A 22,928-nucleotide genomic window follows, 5' to 3' on the forward strand; every position below is an offset into this window, starting at 1 on the left:
TACTTCGTATATTTAATCAGTTGATTAACGTTTACCTAATAACGGTTGGATTGCTTGAAAGTTTGACGTTATTATCATACATATGGTGGTGATCAACTGGTCCCTAAAGGTCACACCTATTGGATGTGTTTGAGAGATGTGGTTATAGAAATATGATCACATTGATGCCTAATATGACTAAACAGTTAGTCAATGTGTTGATGAGACAATTATTTAATGAAGATTAAATAATATTAGTTGAGACGAATTAACTGTGAATTCGTAAATTAAATATAATAAGTTATATTTAATTAAATGTATGTAATGTTAGCTTGGACGAATTAATCTGTTAATTCGTAATTAAATGTAATCGGTTATATTTAATATCAACAAGTTGAATGTGTCATAGTGGTAATAGTGAGGGTACACAAACCAAGAGGTCATGGGTTCGATCCTCCCTAGATGACAATTTAACACATTTTATACATTTTTGGAATAACCAAAAATAAGGAAAGAATACTCCTTATTTCGGTTATGGGCCGAGAAAAATAGAAAAGAAAAGCCTACCTTAATTCATTCCTATACACGGTTTATAGGTGAGTGAGGGAGAGGATTTTCTGACCTAATTCATTTTTCATTTTTGCCTCCTCTCTCATCGGAAAACACAAAGAAAACCTAAAAATTATTTTAATTTTTGGATCGATTCTAGCAAAATCAAGGGCATTTCTCGGAGCATCTTGGGTGCAACTGATAGGAGAATATATATTTTGATATTGTTCTTAGGTCGTATTTGCTAGGACCGAAGGTTAATTCTGAATCCTTTACTTTTGTTTATGTATTTTAATTTATGACTAGTGATCGTCATCATTAAATTCGTTATAATCCTTCATTTTAAGGGAAGTATACAGATTATTTCCCACAAGTGGTATCAGAGCAAAGGCCACGAATTTTAATTTTGATGATTTTCATAAAAATTGTATGTAAACTTTTAGGGTTTCCGGAAAAAATTTAGGGCACGGCTGTTTTTTTTTTTTGTTAATGCCGATTGAAAAAAAAATGTTTGCAGCCGGTGTTTGTTCTTTTTGATGCGAGATTTCCATTTTTATTTTTCATAATGTTGTTTTAATCAGTTAAAATTATCATATGAAGATTGGTAGATGTTTGATTTGATGCAGATTAAGTTAAAACATAAATGGAATCGTCATGTTTGATTTAATGCAGATTAAGTTGAAATTAAAAAGGCATTAGGGTCCTAATTTAAAAACCGTGAAATTTTTTTTGCTGTTTCTGTACTGTTTACGGATGAACAGTATTAAAAAAAAAAAAAAAAAATTGTTGTTACTGTTCACGTGCTACTGTTCACAGGGGACAGAATTTAAAAAAAATAAAAAAATTGTTTCGGTTTTTACAGATAAAACCGTGTATAAAATAAGAAACATGCTTGTTTTGTTTTTCTTTGTTTATGCCGAGACCAAATAAAAAAAGGATTTTGTTTTTGTTTTGATTTTGGCCAATTAGTTATTGTGAAACGGTTCACAATTAAAAGATACCGAATTATTTTAAAGCAGTTTAAAATTTTGACGGATTGAATTCATATTACAAGTTTAATATGGATTAAGATTGAAATAAATGTGATTAATTGAGGAATTGTCACTTAATTTGATTTAAATAGGTGGTTTGGATAAATTAATCAACATAATTAAGGAATTGTGTCATGTATGTTTAATTTATTTTAGTTGATGCATTATATTTTATTTTTTTTGAATGAATCGATTGAATGAATTTAATTTACGTATTTTTGCAATCAGTTGTAATACTTAGTGTGGCCTCAGTCAAATTATGTTTTCGTAATGAAGGAAACATAATTTTTAATGTAATTATGAGATCTCGAATCTCCTTTATTTTTCTTTAGTTTTTGGGTTTTAAAATTAGAATGTAATAAATAGGTTTATTATGTAAATTTTATTTATTGTAATTTTCAAAAGAAGACTAAAGATGGAGATTGGAGCTCACTCCCGCTACATGGATCAAGATGGAACATCAAGACAAGCTTCTCGGGTCCAAGGAGGATTCCAAACTTGTATTTATTGTTCATTTTGATAGGATAGGCCACACTAGGACTTTTACTGTTTTTACGTTTTTCATTCTTATTGCTTTTCATTCACATGTTAGTTTATGCATCATATTCCGCCTAAAACCAAATCACCTACTAATTAAATGCATGAAAATTGACTCATATAGGTTGTATGTTAGTTTTCATGGACATACAGATGTCACTGTCTTTAAGCCATCACCTTAGTTTATTCATTCTCGCATGCTAGATATTAGTTCACTTAAAATGAATTAAAATAAAGTTGATGGGATCTTCCTCTAAAACCGAAATTGAGATTAGTCTTTATAAGGGCAACAACTATGAATCCCTTCTTCGTCGGTAGGCATAATATGACCCCTTCTACGTTGGGTAAGTAGTTGTGTTGACTTAGTTTACCTCAACATCATAGTCCGAAGAGTTTCTCGTGATTATGATGGACTAAAGATAGAATTTACAGAAATTTATCGACCAAGAATTCTAACGGTAGAATTAGCTAAAAGGTTAGCTTATCAATTTCTGAGAATTGAGTCTTGGGATCATTTATATAATTCTTGAGGGAGGTCAATTGTATAAATGTTTTAAGTCTTCGCGTTATGACAAAATGATGTAGTTCATTAGACTAAAAAATATAAACGATGCACATGCTTATTATTTTTATTCTTCTTCTCGCATGATGTAGAACACGATTATTTTTCATAATCTTTGTTACAACGAAATGGCTGGAAATAACGCAATCCCAATGCCTAGTGCCACACTTGATCGCTCGTCTGGTGAAAGTATTCATGGACCGGATGAATCGAGTTCACACGCCCGAAAAATGATGGGTCCAACTTTGCGGGACCGGGAGGCGGCACTACGGAATCGCCATTGCGACGGTAAGCTCAAGTACTTAATCGAGCCAATACCGGTCAACCCAGGCCCCAATGCAAGAGTCAACGAGACACTCGCTTATAGTGATTTCGTTATGGAAGCGGGTGCGATAAAGAACGTACTCATCTTTGCAATGGAAACCAATTTGCGGAGACGCTTCATTGCCCAAGGTGCAAACAAGATTTTCACCACGCTCACTAACGAATTCTCAAAAGCACCGAGAATCATTACATATGAGCATACCTGTCGCTTCTTTGATGCGAAACTCGAGAAGGGCCAACCGGTTAGCCCACACATTCTTCACATGATTGAGAATGTCGAGAAGTGGAGGCACTTTGAATTGTAAAATCGGTGAGAGCATTGTCATTGACCGAATGCTTCATTCTCTTCACGATGGTTTTGCCCTTTTCGGGGCGAACTACTACATGAATGACTTGAAAAAGAGTCCTCATGAGCTACACTCCCTTCTCGTACAGGCCGAGAAGGATATGAAATTGAGTGGGAGCATGAAGCGGGATGTTCTCACGATTTCCAACAAGGGTAAAGGTAAGGGCAAGGCTCATGGCGACCTAGCTGTAGGTAAGCCAAAGTTTAAAAAGCCAGGAAACGGTAAGAGTGCGCCTGGTGAGACTAGTGGCTCACAAGGCAAGGCAAAGAGCAAGGGCGGTGACATAGAGTGCCACCATTGTCACAAGACTGGACATTGGAGGAGGAACTGTCCCGTCTACCGTGAGGACATCAAAGCGAGCCGCGTCGTTCCTGTTGGTATGTCATCTTATATTCATATGATTGAGATTAACCATGCAAGTTTGAAAACTTGGGTACTTGATCTTGGTTGTGGTTCTCATCGTGTAATCATTTGCAGGGCCTAAAGAACATCATACCTCTCGAAAAAGGTGATGTGGACCTGCGAGTCGGGAATGGAGCACGAGTTGTTGTTGTCTCGAAGGGAACATATGTAATCCAACTCCCTAGTGGTTTTGAGTTATTTTTAAATAACTGTTACTATGTACCCAGTTTGTCTAAGAACATTATTTTAGTTTCCGTACTTGCTAAAGACGGTTTTGCATTTTCAATAAAGGATAATAGCTGTATTTTCTCTTTCAATGAAATGATTTATGGCAAAGCAGTTTCCATAAATGGAATTTATATCTTAGACCAAACTACAGAAGTATTACACGTGAATAATAAGAAAATAAAGGTTGGTGACAAAGATCAAACCTATCTATGGCATTGTCGAATGGGACACATAAATGAGAAACGCGTGAAGAAACTCGTCGATAATGGGACTATTCCCGCATTCGATTTTTCTACATATGGCACGTGTGAATCATGTCTCATTGGCAAGATGACTCGAATTTCCTTCAAAGGTGTTGGAATGCGCGCTAGTGACCTATTAGGACTCATACATACGGACGTATGTGGACCTAGGTCAATTACCGCTAGAGATGGCTATAGATATTTTATCACTTTCACGGACGATTTGAGTAGATACGGATATGTCTACTTAATGAAGCATAAAAGTGAGTCCTTTGAGAAATTCAAGGAATACCGAGAGAACAGGTACAGAACCAATCTGGGTAGAAAGATTAAAGCACTCCGTTCATATCGGGGTGGCGAATATCTTTCAAATGAGTTTGATCAACACCGAAAGAGCGTGGAATCGTTCAGCGATTAACTCCACCTGGAACACCTCAATTAAATGGTGTGTCCGAACGGAGAAATCGAACCTTACTTGATATGGTTCGATCCATGATGAGTCACACGGTAGTGCCTGATTCATTATGGGGTTTTGCTCTTTTGTCAGCTGCTCTTATACTTAACCAAAGTCCGTCTAAAGCTGTCGACAATACTCCATATGAAATGTGGAAGGGAACGGTCCCTAACTTGTCTTTTATTCGGGTTTGGGGCTGCGAGGCTTAATCCAAGTGGAGACACGAGGATAAGCTCGGCCCGCGATCGGTCAAGACATACTTTATAGGTTATCCAAAAGGAACATTTGGTCATTACTTCTATTCGTCTACCGAACATCGAGTTTTTGTTGCGGCTAGTGCGACGTTCTTAGAGAAAGAATTTCTCGAGAACAAGACAAGTAATAGAACCTTCGAGCTGTCGGAGATTCCAGAACCAACAACCGAGGAACGGATGGAGGAAGTTGTTCCTCCAACTATTGATACGGTTAATATTCCTGAGGAACCTAGGAGGTCGGGTAGAGTCTCGCATCCTCCGGACAGATACATTGGTATGGTCGAGGAGAATGACGTTTTACTCCTAGAGAGTAATGAACCCGTTACCTATAAAGGTGCTATGACCTGTTCCGACTCAAAGCTATGGCTCGAAGCCATGAAATCCGAGATGGACTCCATATATGAGAATGACGTGTGGGATCTAGTTGATTTACCTAATAAGGTAAAACCTCTACAGTGCAAATGGCTTTACAAGATAAAGCGCTCTATAGACGCGCAACCAGATACCTATAAGGCACGACTTGTGGCAAAAGGTTTCACTCAAGTGCACGGATTGCACTATGATGAGATTTTTGCACCTGTAGTCATGCTACGTTCCATTCGTATAATCTTAGCGATTGCCGCTTTTCATGATTATGAATTTGGCAAATGGATGTGAAAACCGCCTTCCTAAACGGTTATTTGGAGGAAGAGTTGTACATGGTGCAACCCGAAGGTTTCATAGATCCTGAACATCCTAAGAAAGTATGCAAGCTTAAGCGTTCCATTTATGGACTTAAGCAAGCTTCTCGGAGTTGGAATCATCGTTTCGACCAGGTGATAAAAGAGTATGGTTTCACTCGATCGGTCGAGGAACCATACTTATATATCAAGTCAAGTGGGAGCAAGATTGTATTCTTGATATTGTATGTCGATGACATACTCTTGATTGGGAATGACATTCCTCTCCTATCTTCGGTTAAAGAATGGTTGAAGAACCATTTCCAGATGAAAGATCTGGGTGAGGCACAGCGCATTTTGGGAATCCGTATCTACCGAGATAGATCACGACGGACGTTATCACTTAGTCAGGAGTTTTATTTGGATAAGATTCTTGAGAAGTTCAAAGATGACCAACTCCAAGAAGGGAACCTTCCAATGACGACCGGGATGCGTTGAGCAAGTCTCGATCACCCATGACGCTGAAGGGATTGAGCGCATGAGTCGTGTTCCTTATGCATCCGCAATAGGATCGATCATGTATGCCATGATATGCACACGTCCGGACGTGGCATATGCATTGAGTATGGCGAGTCGGTACCAAAAGACTCCAGGTGAAACACACTTTGGATAGTCTGTTAAAAACATCCTCAAGTACCTACGGAGGACTAAGGATTGGGTATTGACTTATGGAGGCGATTCTAAGCTATGCGCAATCGGTTATGCAGATGCTAGCTTCCAAACGGATCGAGATGATTCAAAATCTCAGTCCGGGTTCGTCTTCACTCTTAATGGTCTTTGCGGTCACCTGGAAGAGTTCCAAGCAGAGTGTTGTAGCAGATTCTACTACTGAATCCGAGTACTATGCCGCTTCGGAGGCAACAAAGGAAGCGATATGGATGCGTCAATTCTTACAAGGACTTACGGTAGTTCCTAGTTCAAATGACCCGATCACCATCTATTGTGACAATAGAGGTGCCATCTTCCAGGCTAAGGAGCCAAAGTCTAGCAACAAATCTAGACATGTACATCGGAAAGCTCACCTGATCCGTGATTATGTGGAGCAAGAGGAAATAGTGATAGACAAGATTGCGACGGATGATAACATCGCGGATCCTCTCACTAAACCGTTGAATTATGATAAGAATGTAGGGCACGTTAATTCCATGGGAATTAAACGCGTTCCTGAGTTGTAGTACTTGATTATGGATTTGATATATTATATTTTTCATATATACTATTTATAACTTCATCATTTTATATATAATATTTTGTTTTTCATGTGGATTGTACTGACAACATTGAACGCCACAAAGTGAACTGAATTACATTATATTTGTTTTGGTCCGTAATCGCCAATGTGAGATGATAACTCCGGCTATTATATTGTGCAGTCGATTGATGGTGGGTTCAACGAGCCATAAGTCAAACGGTTGACTGATCGATCACAGATGCGAGATTATAACGATACCTCGTAGGACAACTTTTTGTGACAACGTAATGGAGTCCTAAATGTTTAATAACATTCGGTGCCAGGTCGTGGATAGGACATCCATTGTGTTCCTAGAGTCGATTCTTTTGACTATCGACTGTCTCTTGAGATTAAGGCAGTTTTTGGGTGACTTTGGTTTCTTTCTCACGATGTCTGCCAGAATCGGAGGCTAAGTAGATTTTTTCGGGTCATTTCATACTGTGCTTACATCTGCAGGATTCGAATTGAGGAAAATATCCAACCCTTATCAGGTATAGTTATTTCTCAGGGCCACTCGAGGAGTTGTAACTGAAATGCATGGCCATGCTCGAATGTTGATTCGTTTATCAGTTAAGTTACTCTCTAGTCGGGGAAACCACTCTTGATGATGATCGCTTGTAAAATACGACCTTTGTGAATACGGATTTGCAAATTTTTTTACATTGAGTGGGAGAAATTTTAGGATATGAGAATCGGTTATCGCACATACACTTGTGAGGACAAGTGGGAGTTTGTTGGAGCTTGTGTCCTCCACAAATTAGTGTGATAACATTTGTAAATCTCTTACAGGTTCACAAGGGTATACTTCGTATATTTAATCAGTTGATTAACGTTTACCTAATAACGGTTGGCTTGCTAGAAAGTTTGACGTTATTATCATACAGATGGCGGTGATCAACTGGTCCCTAAAGGTCACACCTATAGGATGTGTTTGAGAGATGTGGTTATAGAAATATGATCACATTGATGCCTAATATGACTAAACAGTTAGTCAATGTGTTGATGAGACAATTATTTAATGAAGATTAAATAATATTAGTTGAGACGAATTAACTGTGAATTCGTAAATTAAATATAATAAGTTATATTTAATTAAATGTATGTAATGTTAGCTTGGACGAATTAATCTGTTAATTCGTAATTAAATGTAATCGGTTATATTTAATATCAACAAGTTGAATGTGTCATAGTGGTAATAGTGAGGGTACACAAACCAAGAGGTCATGGGTTCGATCCTCACTAGATGACAATTTAACACATTTTATACATTTTTGGAATAACCAAAAATAAGGAAAGGATACTCCTTATTTCGGTTATGGGCCGAGAAAAATAGAAAAGAAAAGTCTACCCTAATTCATTCCTATACACGGTTTATAGGTGAGGGTTATGAGTGACCCACTTGTACTTGTTAATCATAGCATCCATATCAATGATATGACCCCTCTTTTTCACCACATACTTGCTATCCTTGTTGAAATTCGGATCAAAGTACTTAGCCAAAAGAGTGACTAGACCTCCATTTACAATAACGGTGGTGTCTTGCTTCCCACAATCAACATTTAGCCATCTATCCACCAAAAGCCTTAGAGAATTGAAAGGCTTGGTGAATTCCCTTCCAATATTTAAGGCCGACTCAAGAAGAACACAATCGAGCTTGGTAAAGTGGTTGGTGTCTTTTCTTGCAATGATGGTATTCCCGATGACCTTATGCCACACTCTAATGCCCGGATGGTGGAATAATAGAGCGCGACTAGCATGATAGTTCTCAAATTTCCTTCCGAAAATCGCCTCCCAAAGAGGAGCGGGGTCATACTTTCCGGGATTCTTGAAATAACTATGTGAATCACTAAGACCCAATGCTTTACCCAATTCCTCAAAGGTGATGCGCCTATTCACATTTGCAAGGCGAAACTCGATGTTTTCCCTAGTATCTACCTTAGTAACTTTCAAAGAACTCAAGAATTCTAAGGTAAGGGAGGGGTATGTCAATTCTTTTGTAGCAAACAATTTTCCCAACCCCATGGCTTCAAAGAAGGCTTTAGTTTGCTCAAGGACACCCAACTTATTCAAGGCATCTTCACAAATAAACTTGGTGGATAGAAAGGATTTTCTAGCATACTTGGTAAATGTTTCCCTATGGGAGTTAGAGATGAAAATTACCTCCGGGTAGTTCGAAAGTTGACCAATTTCCGGAGTTGTTGATGTTGTTGCTTCCAAGGGAGGTTGTTGTTGTTGCACTTCCAAGTTTCAGCTAGCTACCACCATAGCCAATGAGGCTTTCTTTGCTTGAAGACTCTTTTGTCTTGTTGATAGTGCCTTTGCCTTAAGTGCCTTAGTTGCTCCTTTTGTCCTTGCCATTGATGATTGAACCAAGAAAAGAGTGAAAATCTTCAATTTCCAAGTATACCCAAATCGATTTTAAGGTGAAAGGCTTTGCCTTTATAATTTCAAAAATCGACTCAAAGGTTGAAGATTTTGGTGCTTGGTTTGATTTTTGTTGAAAGAGGAGTGATTAATTGTTGTTAGAAGGATGTTTTGATTTGATTTTGATGAATGTGGTTGAGGAAATCTTGTTTTGGTGATGGAGAGGATGAGGGTTTTGAGTTTTGGGGTTTATGGGTAGTGTTTTGAATGAAGGAATGAAGAAATGAATGGGGGATGGGGTTTATAAAAGACCCGAAAAATTTTGAATTGCAGGGGAAGACGGGTGTGTTTCCTTCGGGACGCTCGGATTTACAAACAGTCCCAAAATTTCAAAATTCTCAGCTCAGATGGACGGGCGGATTCTGAAAAATATGCCCGGATTGCCTGAAGACGGGCGGATTCCCTTGAAGCCGCTCGGATTCTCCCTATTTTACCCGGATTCAGTCCATCCGTGTACTTGCATATCCCTTGTCATTTTTCATTCTTCAAAACTCGTGTTCTTCATTGTGGGGGCACTACTAAGGCATGAATAGCCTAGGCAATTGCTATCCCCACACTAAGCTAGAGCACTACACATCAATTGAATCATTAGTCCCTCCCTCGCTTCTCTCAAAAATGATAATTGTAATACCCCGTATTTTATATTGTTTTTTTGAGTCGAGTAATTGTCTGGTCGTATTGATATCGTAGGATCGAGTTATTCGTAAGCTTGTCAAGACGGGTTTAACTGAATGAGATCACGTTAACTAATTCTTTTACCAACCACGCGGACCCATAACATTTACCCACTTACCCAATCACGTTTACCCATGACCCATTTACCATCTAACCTAAAATTTAACCTAATTCTACCCTAACATTACAAACCCTACTCCCTCACCCGCCTACCTCTTTCCAACGGCGCATTTCTCAACCTTCACGCAAATCGAGAGAGGGAGAGTGAGTGTGGGTGTTGACGGCACAGCAGGGAAGATCTAGGGGTGGTTGTCGACGTCCGGTGGCAACCCTGGTGGCGGCTGTGGCGGCAGGAAAGGTAAGAGCACAACCCTTCTCCTCTTTCTGTCGAGTTATTGGCTGTTATTTCGTGTCTTATAGGGGCGTTTTTGGTGGTTGTTGAAGGGGTATAGGAGTAGAGTGGTGTGAGACGAGTGACTTGGTGGTTGTTGGGGTGGTCTTAGGTGGTGGTATTGGCGGGAGAGGCGGCGGCGACCGGGGGGGTAGCAAACGGGTTTAAGATGCGGGTTTGGTGAGTTAGATGGTTAGGATTGGGGTGGCGCCACCGTGGACTCGGGGGAGGTCGAAACGGCGGCGCCATGTCGTCTGGATTCATGGGTGACGGCGAGCGGGTCGTGGAGGGTTGGCGGGAATAGGTGTTGGTTGCGGTGGTGGTAAGGAGAGAACAGGGGTGGTTGGTGAGGCACGGCGTTGAACCAGGCTAAAAGACGGCCATGGTTTGACTCGCCGGCGGGAGTCGACGATTGATGGGGGTGGTCGTTGGTGGGTGGGTCGGTGTGGGGGATTGGGGTGGTCGACACGGCCTAGTGGTGGCGCGTGGGAGCGTGGGAACACGTGTGAAGGGATGGTGGTTGATGACGGGTTATTCGAATTGTTTTGAAACGGGTTTTCATAGTTTAATCGTTATAATTCGTTAATTTATCGTATTCTTAATTAATTAATTTAATTCTCGAGTCTTCTAAATAATTTATTTAATTTAATTCCCGAGTTATTTAAATAATTAAAGACGGGTTTTGAGTCGGGTTTGTTAAAAGAGAAAGTTACTATATCGGGAAAGTTTCCATTTTAAGAAATTCTATTTTTAGTAACTTCTATTTTGGGAACGGGAATAGTTAAGTGATTGTTTATCATTTAATTATCTTTCAGAGGGAGCATTGTTGTGGAATATTCTTTGGACACCCGATTATTTGACTAAGCGATCGAGGTAGGGAAATACACTTGACTTCTTATCGTATTATTGAATTGTGTTGACTTGTTTGTGTTTCATATGACCAAGTTGTGAACGTGACTTGATTCATGGTTGTTGGTTACGCTATGAGATGGTTGATCTGAATCGTTCGTGTTGAAGTGTGTTATCACAACATTGGTAGTTTGGCATGATTTCATTCATTGATATACATATTGTATTGCATTGTTTACTGTTGAGCATTCATATGCATTGGAGATGGAGGATGTTGACGTGATATGGTGTGGTGATGAGGATGTTGTGATAAGGCCCAGGCGGGTTCTGCAGGACTTGCCCTGGTGTCCTCATTGAGGGGCAGATCGGCTACGGTCGATATATATAGTCTACCGGGGATCGGTATGGCTGGGTTGTCCGGGTTATGAGATATGAGCTATGATATATGAGTTGAGATGGAGATGGAGGTGAAGGAGGATCATGCATATCATATTTTTGTTGTTTAATTGTTTTCCCTACTCAACCTCGTGGTTGACCCTGTGTATTCGTGAACACCTGTGATGACCCAAATATTGGCGAGCAGACTTGACAGGTTTAGAGATATAACGGGAGCTGGATGGGCGTGAGACACTGGATCAGACGACTTAGTAGCTAGATCATCATCTAGAAGACCTTCACTCTTATTTATGTTAGTTCTTGTAATTTGATGTAAATGAGGTTTGTAAAAGTTAAGTTAAAAATAATCATATAATTTGCCTTGGAGTTTAAATTGTTATTCACTACCTCGGGAAACCGAGATGGTAACAGTTCTGTTTATTAGGGAATGTCTTGCTAAAGGCTCCTTCATAAACCGGGGTGTTACAAAGTGGTATCAGAGCGAACGATCCTCAGGCCTAAACCAATGAACCCAATGAACGTAGGATGTGTCTAAATAAAATGAACCCCGGGAATAAAGCGCTAGGAGGAGCTCACAGTGCGGTTAAGAAGGCGCCCTTAATGCGTACTCTTTTGCCCTCTCAGTTTTGAACCAGGTAACCCGAGAGAAATCGAGTGAATGGGGTAGTTAGAAGGAAAACCTTGGATATAATCGGGTGGATGTACACCTTGAGACCCATGTATTCTAACCATGCCACAGGATAACGTTGCGGTAAGTATTTTGTATGAATGATGACGTGATCATATGATGCTATGGAGATGAGAAATAAAATTCTCGTGTTCAGGTTGATAATCAATGAAGTGTTGGATTGTGGTAGTCGTGAGCGTGAAAGTAATTGTGAGTCGATGATATTTACCTAGGTGGATGTTAAATGATGTGCTGATAATACTATTATGTCTAGTGATATGCGGTTATGTGATCCCAAAGCCATGCTAGTATAGTCTTGTGATAGTAACTAGAAACACTATTGAATTGCATGTTTCTAGTCATAGCAATCGTGATTTAGATGTAAGGAGTAGATCGAGATGCGAAGGGATTCTATGGGATAGATGTTTACGTAAGTACAAAGGGTGAGATTTAAGTTGGGATGGGTTAGTATACATAGTATGTTCATAAGAGCTTGCAACATAGTAAAGAATAACCTAGTGCTGAAACTCGTTTTGTTTGATTTTACTCTTTAATTGACCTTACTGCCATCTCTTTTCTGTTTAATTTCTATGGATGAAAATTTTATGAGAGATAGCCTCATGAGTTAGTGTTCATTTGGCGTTGGTTCCATGTTTATAGGATATACGGATTAGGAGTAATAAATATTTTAGTGGGCTGTGGTCAGGAAGTTCCTGTGCAGTGATGTTTTGACCAACGATTTTGTAAAAATCCTCATTTAATTTGTATAAATGATTTTTGCATAATTCCAACTCCATCGACCAGAAGGTTCGCATACGTTTTCAAATTGATAAGCCACGAAAATTTTTGATGTTTCTATATTAAATGGTAAGTTTTGCAAACTGACCCATGTTTCGGACCAATTGCTGTCACATACTTGTTTGGACCAACTGAGTTGCAAAATCCTTTAAAAATTGAATTCTTGAACTTTGGATCTCATTCTTTTATCACGAATTATTAACTCTCTGTATGTTATGAAAAGTAATATAACTCAAGTTTACGTTGAACGGCTATTTATTCGTGATTTTTTTTTCTGAAAGTTACAACGTGAATCATGACCTGTAAAATGTGCGTTCTATGTTGAGTTTTCATATAATTGTCTGGTTATTTCATGAACCTTATTAAGGTGACCTTATAATGTTTTATATGATGACAGTAGCACGTATGTTCAGTAGTTATGTATCTTAACAAGTGATAAAATTAAAGTTTAGTTGATAACATTGTTGGCATGATGGTATGGGTGAAATTGAATAGCTTAATTCGATTCTTAATCGAGGCTGAAATATTTTATACGAGTCTAGTTGTTTGCATAATTTACATACGTTTGGCGTGTTGTAATACCTCTGGTGTCTTCATCATATTTGCATAGTGGTCGGATATATGTAAATATCAAACTGTAAGGTCATATCTTGGTAAAGTTGATGGCGTTAAATGGTAACTTGATTGTTCTAATATACTCGCATGAATTGTTATAGTAACTATGTTTAAATGTTTACACATGGATGGTAGTAATGAGTATGTCTGAATGATCACTCATGTAGGATGTCATCTGAGTTCTAAGGTCCTTTATGCGAGTCTGTTTGCCTATAGATATACTTATTGCTTTCATCACATTAAATTATTTCAGTTGAACCTAAACCTATGACATAATCATAAACAGTGTTGTTATTCCTTATTGAATGTGTTCGTTATTATATTGTCGTAAAAGCTAAAGTGATTCTTGCAATTGTATGACCGTGATATGAAGGAAACTGTTTGATATAACCCGACATTTGGCATATCTATATACTCGAGTCGTTACTATCAATTATATTCTAATAAAGATCGTTTAAAATAGCTATGTTGGCAATTATAATGGGATAACCCTTTGATGATTCACATGTTATGCATTGGTTTAAATGATAGCCGTTATAGTTACGTTTAATTGAGCCTACGAGTTGCCTAATTATTTAAGTCGTGCAAATCAGAGAAGTTGTTCAAGTTGCTAATCTTTTATTATAGCTAGTGTTCTACAAAGTATATGATGGCAAATGTATATGTTTAAACTATGTATGCGATATCATTTGTTTTGCTGAAAATGAGTTATACTAAGTTGTTGGACACAATTGAACGATATGGTTGCTAAAATGTTAAACACATGTGTGATATGGAAGTAATGTTGTTGTTGTCATAAATCATATGTTGTTACTTTTATTGGGAAATATGTTTTCAGAATTTATATCATACAAATCGACTAATTCGTGTTGCATGTCTGATGAGTCAAATGGTTTTGATTACGTGTTATGTTTTCTATGGTTTCAAGGTGTTAAGTAGTGCATATGTACCGCATGTTTTAATACTCCTGGTGATTTATTAGTAGTAGGGCGGAATGAATACACATATGGTTCAATTGTTCGGAATTAGTAATAGTTTTGACTTGGGAGAGGAATTTGGTGGGGTCAATGTTAGATTGTATGCTGGTTTACGTGTATCCTTGCGGTTGATCTTTCTAAGGTTGTTGTTCTCTGGTAGATAATGCGAACTGTGATGATCTTGGGTTGACCAAAACCCTGGTACTACAACAGTTACCCTGAAAACTTGTTATATAAATTTTTTTTTTCTTCGCACACTTAAACCTCGTGAATGAATCCTTTATCTTAACACCCTTCTACGGTAACACCCTTGTGTCTTAATTTGTTTAACTTTCCACTTGTAGGATGGATCCCTACAATGTACACCCGAGAGACTGTTACATGTCACTTGATGCTGACTTCAATGAGCATTGTGAGAAACTTTGTGCTGCCATGGACAAGTATGGCCATAATGGACATCCTGAGTACTTAACTAATACTCAGTTAAGAGCATATACCCTTATCGATACTATTCCTGACTCTGGCATACTAAAGGACAGCAAACACTTCTATATGAGAGAGTTGTCCACCCATTGCGTGAGGTTATGCCGTGACCCCAATTACTGCGGCGGGGCCAGATACCCGCCCGAGCATACCTTTGACTTCATATCGGCGACTCCGAGATACGAATTTTATGCTAATGTGCCACGATGCCGAAAGTACGACCGAACCACCCAAACCGGACTTGGGGAAGAGGTGAACCAAGAAAGGAATGACATAGAAGTCACCAGAACCAGAGTAAGCGCGACCTAGGACTGTAGGTTAGGGTTAGTGACACCATGATCGGTCTGTTGTGAAACCGTGTGAACCTTTGGCTCCTTCTTGTTGTTCTTTAGTTTGATGTCGTATTTTAAGTCAAGCATGAGCTAAGTAATAAGTGTTACTTGTTGACAATCAGTTAATTCCATAATAAAACCTTGTTTTCGAAGTTAATGTTACTGCACAATCTTTTATCATGTGTTTTTTTTTTTGTTACATGTTGTTGACAGTGATTTTGTAAATAGGGATATGAAAGTTGAAAAGAGGTTACGAGGACGTAACCATGTTTTTAGTTGGGTAGGATTGTAAAATCTCAATGTTTATATTGCACTTGTTTATAGATTGTGGTTTTGATCAAATTGTAGACCGTGGTTTTGTTCAAGCTGATGTTTCGTTGCGTGGTACCCATACCAATGAGTTCTCTATGTCGTGTAATTAAACTACTGGTATGGTGCTCTGATAGTTTGAGGTGAACGATGTTTGCATGAAGTGAGTTCCGGGACGTAACTTTGTTTTTAGGAGGGTAGAATGTAACATTCCGTTTCACCCGCTTAAGTTCATGAGTTCTTGTACTAGAAAATCTGTTTTGGTAACCACGGCGATGCTTGGAGGTTTGGTAGATGAGCGAACTTCGGGTTGAAGTTCATTTTTAGGGGGGAAGACTGTAATACCCCGTATTTTATATTGTTTTTTTGAGTCGAGTAATTGTCTGGTCGTATTGATATCGTAGGATCGAGTTATTCGTAAGCTTGTCAAGACGGGTTTAACTGAATGAGATCACGTTAACTAATTCTTTTACCAACCACGCGGACCCATAACATTTACCCACTTACCCAATCACGTTTACCCATGACCAATTTACCATCTAACCTAAAATTTAACCTAATTCTACCCTAACATTACAAACCCTACTCCCTCACCCGCCTACCTCTTTCCAACGGCGCATTTCTCAACCTTCACGCAAATCGAGAGAGGGAGAGTGAGTGTGGGTGTTGACGTCACAGCAGGGAAGATCTAGGGGTGGTTGTCGACGTCCGGTGGCAACCCTGGTGGCGGCTGTGGCGGCAGGAAAGGTAAGAGCACAACCCTTCTCCTCTTTCGTCGAGTTATTGGTCGTTGTTTCGTGTCTTATAGGGGCGTTTTTGGTGGTTGTTGAAGGGGTATAGGAGTAGAGTGGTGTGAGACGAGTGACTTGGTGGTTGTTGGGGTGGTCTTAGGTGGTGGTATTGGCGGGAGAGGCGGCGACCGAGGGGGTAGCAAACGGGTTTAAGATGCGGGTTTGGTGAGTTAGATGGTTAGGATTGGGGTGGCGCCACCGTGGACTCGGGGGAGGTCGAAACGGCGGCGCCATGTCGCCTGGATTCGTGGGGCCGACGGCGAGCAGGTCGGTGGAGGGTTGGCGGGGAATAGGTGTTGGTTGCGGTGGTGGTAAGGAGAGACCAGGGGGTGGTTGGTGAGGCACGGCGTTGAACCAGGCCAAAAGACGGCCATGGTTTGACTCGCCGGCGGAGTCGACCCAGATGGGGGTGGTCGTTGGTGGTCGGGTCGGTGTGGGGGATTGGGTGGTGGTCGACACGGCCTAGTGGTGGCGCGTGGGAGCGTGGGAACACGTGTGAAGGGATGGTGGTTGATGACGGGTTATTCGAATTGTTTTGAAACGGGTTTTCATAGTTTAATCGTTATAATTCGTTAATTTATCGTATTCTTAATTAATTAATTTAATTCTCGAGTCTTCTAAATAATTTATTTAATTTAATTCCCGAGTTATTTAAATAATTAAAGACGGGTTTTGAGTCGGGTTTGTTAAAAGAGAAAGTTACTATATCGGGAAAGTTTCCATTTTAAGAAATTCTATTTTTAATAACTTCTATTTTGGGAACGGGAATAGTTAAGTGATTGTTTATCATTTAATTATCTTTCAGAGGGAGCATTGTTGTGGAATATTACTGGACACCCGATTATTTGACTGCAGTACCGAGGTAGGGAAATACACTTGACTTCTTATCGTGTTATTGAATTGTGTTGACTTGTTTGTGTTTCATATGACCAAGTTGTGAACGTGACTTGATTCGTGGTTGTTGGTTACGCTATGAGATGGTTGACTGAACTGTTCGTGTTGAAGTGTGTTATCACAACATTGGTAGCTGGCATGATTTCATTCATTGATATACATATTGTATTGCATTGTTTACTGTTGAGCATTCATATGCATTGGAGATGGAGGATGTTGACGTGATATGGTGTGTTGATGAGGATGTTGTGATAAGGCCCAGGCGGGTTCTGCAGGACTTGCCCTGGTGTCCTCAGCTGCGAGCTGGCAGATCGGCTACGGTCGATATATATAGTCTACCGGGGATCGGTATGGCTGGGTTGTCTGGGTTTTGAGATATGAGCTATGATATATGAGTTGAGATGGAGATGGAGGTGACGGAGGATCATGCATATCATATTTTTGTTGTTTAATTGTTTTCCCTACTCAACCTCGTGGTTGACCCTGTGTATTCGTGAACACCTGTGATGACCCAAATATTGGCGAGCAGACTTGACAGGTTTAGAGATAGAACGGGAGCTGGATGGGCGTGAGACACTGGATCAGACGACTTAGTAGCTAGATCATCATCTAGAAGACCTTCACTCTTATTTATGTTAGTTCTTGTAATTTGATGTAAATGAGGTTTGTAAAAGTTAAGTTAAAAATAATCATATAATTTGCCTTAGAGTTTAAATTGTTATTCACTACCTCGGGAAACCGAGATGGTAACAGTTCGGTTTATTAGGGAATGTCTTGCTAAAGGCTCCTTCATAAACCGGGGTGTTACAATAATTATCTTGATCAAAGCAAAAAAAAATCCAAAAATGACAAAAATGCAATGTAAGAATTAAAATGCGAGTTAGGGAGTTAGAAATATTTACAAATGGTGGTTTAGGGAGGACTCTACCAAACTCTCATCCTTAGTGAGATGTTATGGGGGCATGTCCAAGGTGTTGTTGATGTTGCTCAACACCTTGAAGAAGTAATCAAAAGACTGTTCATTATCATGATAAAGATCTTCAATAGACCCTTGCCCTTGTTGTCGGTCTTGATCGATAGCATTACCAATATAAGGATTGAAAATCCCTTCAAACTCATCGTCCCAAAGACCACAAACTTCATCTAGTTGATCACTAAAGATCTCTTGAGTTGATGGAGACAACTCTCCCACTTTCTTGTCTTGGCCAATGAGGCCATCCTCTTCATTGCTTGACTTTAGTGAGCTTTTCAAGCTCTCTTTGCTACAATTCACTTGCTCTTTGAATGGAGCATCTTCAATTTTCTTCTTCCATTGGAATTTCGACTTCTTCCTATCATCCTTCCGGCTATAATGATCAACCATAAAACATGGTTCATGCAAACGGGGAGCTCTCATGGTCTTGTCAAGATTGAAAGTTATGCTCTCATCTCCCACTTCTAGAGTGAGCTCTCCATGCTTCACATCAATCACCGCACCCGCGGTGTGTAAAAAAGGTCTTCCTAGAATGATTGAAATGTTGGAGTCTTCTTCCATGTCAACAATGACAAAGTCCACCGGGATGAAAAATTTCCCAATTCTTATGGGAACATCTTCCCATATCCCTAATGGTGTCTTCGTCGATCTATCGGCCATTTGGAGTGTGATATTGGTGCATTTAAGCTCTCCCATCCCCAACCTTTTACTCACCGAGTACGGCATAACACTCACACTAGCCCCTAGATCACATAAGGCTTTGTTGATCGTGGTGTCGCCAATGGTACACGGAATTGAGAAGCTTCCCGGATCTTTGAGTTTTGGAGGTGAACTCCCTTGAAGTATTGCACTACTCACCTTAGTCAAGGCGATAGTATCAAGCTTCCGGATCGACTTCTTCTTTGTGAGGATGTCTTTCATGTATTTTGCATAGGCCGGCACGTGATTGATTAATTCCGTGGAAGGAATTGATACTTCCAAATTCTTCACAATTTCCATAAATTTTCCAAGTTGGTCATCAAATTTGGGCTTGGCTTGACGACATGGAAAAGGAAGTCTAATCACAATGGGCTCCTTCTCCTTGACCTTGTCTTCATTTTTCTTTGAAAATTCTTCTTTTGATGGTTCTCCATCCTTGGAGTTTTGCACAATTTCTTCTTTGTCACTAGCTTCCACAACTTCATCCTCAACTTGCTTCTTCGGTGCTTCATACCTTGTACCACTCCTCAAGTGAATGGCACTAACCGTTTCATGTCTTGGGGGATTACTTTGAGGTGGTAATTGCCCCTTTTGTCTTTGTGAGCTTGAAGATTCTAGTTGAGTCAATTGGGTTTCCAACATTTTGGTGTGAGCTAGGATGTTGTTGATGGTGGTTTCCTTTGCTTGACTATCTTTTTGCATTTGAGTGAAAAACTCTTGTTGATTCTTTTGCATTTGGAGGACCGCTTTTTGAACATCAAAACCTTGGTCATTTTGTTGATTGTATGGAGATTGATTTTGGTAACCTTGGTTTTGGTTGTAAAAGGGTCTTTGATTTTGGTTTCTCATGGGAGGTGGGGTGTATGTTGTTTGAGGGTTTTGAACATTTTGGCTTTTGTATGAGAGATTTGGATGGAATTTGGTGTTTTCATTGTAATAGTTTGAATAAGGGGTACCACTCTTGTATGCTTGGAAAGCATTCACTTGTTCATTTGTTCCCCTACATTCACTTTGGTCATGTCCCAAAGTTCCACAATTCTCACATATCCCACTTGGGATTGATGAAGATGCCGTCATGGCATTAACATGATGCTTTGGTGATTTTGAGGCTTCTTCAAGTCTAGCCATAGCTTTTTCAAACTTCAAATTGATGGTATCAATGTGAGCACTAAGTTGAGCACCCAATTGAGTAATGGAGTCCACTTCATGCTTTCCTCCTCTAGTAGCCTTGCGAGGTCTACTATATTGTGAGTTATGGACCGCCATTTCCTCAATTTTGTTCCAAGTTTGATTGTCATCAACTTCGGTGAACATTCCGTTTGATCCCATGTTGAGAATGTTCCTTGAATCTTCATAAAGACCGTTCCAAAATTGTTGTACCAAGAACCACTCGCTAAGTCCATGGTGAGGACATGAGCGACAAATTCCCTTAAACCGCTCCCAAGCTTCATACAAAGATTCTTCATCTCTTTGCTTAAAGCCCGTGATTTGAGCTCTTAGCATGTTAGTCTTTTCCGGTGGATAGAACTTTTTGTAGAAAGCTAGAGCCAACTTTTTCCAAGAATCAATTCCGAGAGTAGCCTTATCAAGGCCTTTCAACCATTGTTTCGCTGTGCCAATTAGAGAAAAAGGAAATAAGACCCATCGAATTTGGTTTTGAGTTACACCGATTGAGAAATCGCATCACAATAGTCACAAAAAGTCTCCATATGTGAATGAGGGTCTTCACTAGGCATCCCCCCAAATTGGCTTCTTTTGACTAATTGGATAAATGCGGATTTGGCAATAAAATTTCCGGTTAGATGTTGTGGTGTGGGAGTACCATTGGGTAGGTTCTCCTCGGTGGGTATGGAATGTGATGAAAACTTAGGCATTGTGGGTTGATTTTGTGTTGGATTTTGTGTTAGGTTCTCCTCACCTTCTCTTGCAAAAGGGTTGATGAACTCAATAGTATTTGGTTGAATATCTACAACCTCACCAATACCTCTCAAAATTCTTCTAGCAAGTCTTCTATTAGTTGTCAAAGTTCTTTCAATTTCACGATCAAAGGGTAACAAGTCACCTTGTGACCTTCTAGACATGCAAAATATCAAACAACTCGAAAACAATTAGAACAAACCTTGAGGAGTTTTACTTCTTCAAGGCAAAGAAAGACACAACTAATAACAATATAAGAAAATCTAAATCAAGTTAACACCGTCCCCGGTACTGGCGCCATTTTTTGGTCGGGATTTACTAAATCTTTCGTTTACTTGTCGTTAGGAGCACCTAGTCCAAAACACAATTTATAACTTCACAAACAACTCTACAATTAGTAAAAAGGCAAGTAAAGGTCGGATCCCAAGGGACGGGAATTGAGATGAGATTTCTATTGCAACTAGTGGTGTCTTAAGAGGTGTCACAATTGGGGTTTGATGTAGAAGATCACTAAACTAAATAGCAATGAAAGTAAACAAGCAAGATGAATTAAAAGGGATGTAAACAATTGATAAAAAGCACTAGGGTGTCATGGGGTCATAGGGGATTCATGGGAATTGATCATACAAACATATTCTCAAGTTATAAGCAAGCAATTATTGTTGTGATGGATTGAGTTGGTTTATATCTTACAATCCTAGGAAAGTTTGGGTCCCGGAGCCGAATCGATTAGATTGTACAACACCTACAAGTCGACTTAGTCTTCCCTACTCAACAACATGCATGGTCTAATGAGACTTGAGTTGGTTTATGTCTTACAAGTCTCATTGAAAAGATAGGTGATAGGTAAAAAATGCAAGGATTCATAGGCTCACATTTCATCAAACATAACATGTGCATGAGTTGAGATCACAACAAGCAAGAAAATAAACTATGAAAGCATATTAATTTAAGCAAGAATTATTCCCCATGTTGGTTTCCCCTAATTACCCATTAACCCTAGCTAAGTAACTACTCACTCATTATCATGTTGAACATGCTAGCAAGGTTGTCAATCATACCAACAAAGTGAAACATGATGAATAAATGAAAGTGATAAACAATAATTAAAGAGGGATTAAGAGAATTATACCTACTAATGATTCCAATAATAAAGCAAAGAATAAAAGAAGTACTTGATGCTTGATTGAGAGGTTGTCAATCTCCCAATAATAACCCAAATAATCTTCAATTACCCAAAATAAAGGATGAACAAGAGAGAGATTAAGGAAATAAAACTTGTATTAAAACTTGATTAATTGTTGATTACAAGATTAAAGAGATATTTGATTGATATTAACTACTCTAAAGATTGCTAAGAAGAACATGCTCTTCTAATTAGACTAATGGGGTATTTATAGTGGGGATTAGGTGGATGAATTAGGGTTAACTAAGGGTTTAAATGACGATTAAGTCCCTACTTAAGGAAACGCCGGTCTTTTTGGAAATACTCCGGTCTCTAGGGAGACTCCGGTCTCTAGAAAAAGATGTGCATCCTTCCTTGAAGCTTGAAGAAGACGAAATGGGTCTGCCTGAGAATCCGGGCGTCTTTAGCACGGGACGGGCGGATTTGGTGGTTTCTGCCCGGGCGTCTTCTGGAATCTTTGCCCGGGCGTCTTGGGGAGAAGACGGGCGGATTGTGGTGGTGGAGACAGGCGTCTTCTGGGGAAGACGCACGGATTGCTGGGCAGTCTTGTTTCTTCTTCTTTTCTTCCTTTTTCTTCATAAAATCCTTGGGGATTTCCTCGGGGACGCAAGGATCTTTTCTCATCATTGCCCATCTACTATAGTATGTACAAAGGCCTTCTAATTTTGTCTCTCCTTGATGCTTGGTCATTTG

General features: G+C 39.5%; 1 non-coding gene across 1 annotated transcript; it reads left to right on the forward strand.

Annotated features, from left to right (window-relative positions):
* Positions 1-20,528: 20,528 nt before the first annotated feature.
* LOC141593643 (small nucleolar RNA R71) lies at positions 20,529-20,635 on the forward strand. The gene has a single exon (XR_012521717.1). It is a non-coding gene; the product is annotated as a small nucleolar RNA R71 (small nucleolar RNA).
* The last annotated feature ends 2,293 nt before the right edge of the window (positions 20,636-22,928 follow it).

Source organism: Silene latifolia, chromosome 7 (assembly GCF_048544455.1).
Source record: "Silene latifolia isolate original U9 population chromosome 7, ASM4854445v1, whole genome shotgun sequence".
Classification (NCBI taxonomy): domain Eukaryota; kingdom Viridiplantae; phylum Streptophyta; class Magnoliopsida; order Caryophyllales; family Caryophyllaceae; genus Silene; species Silene latifolia.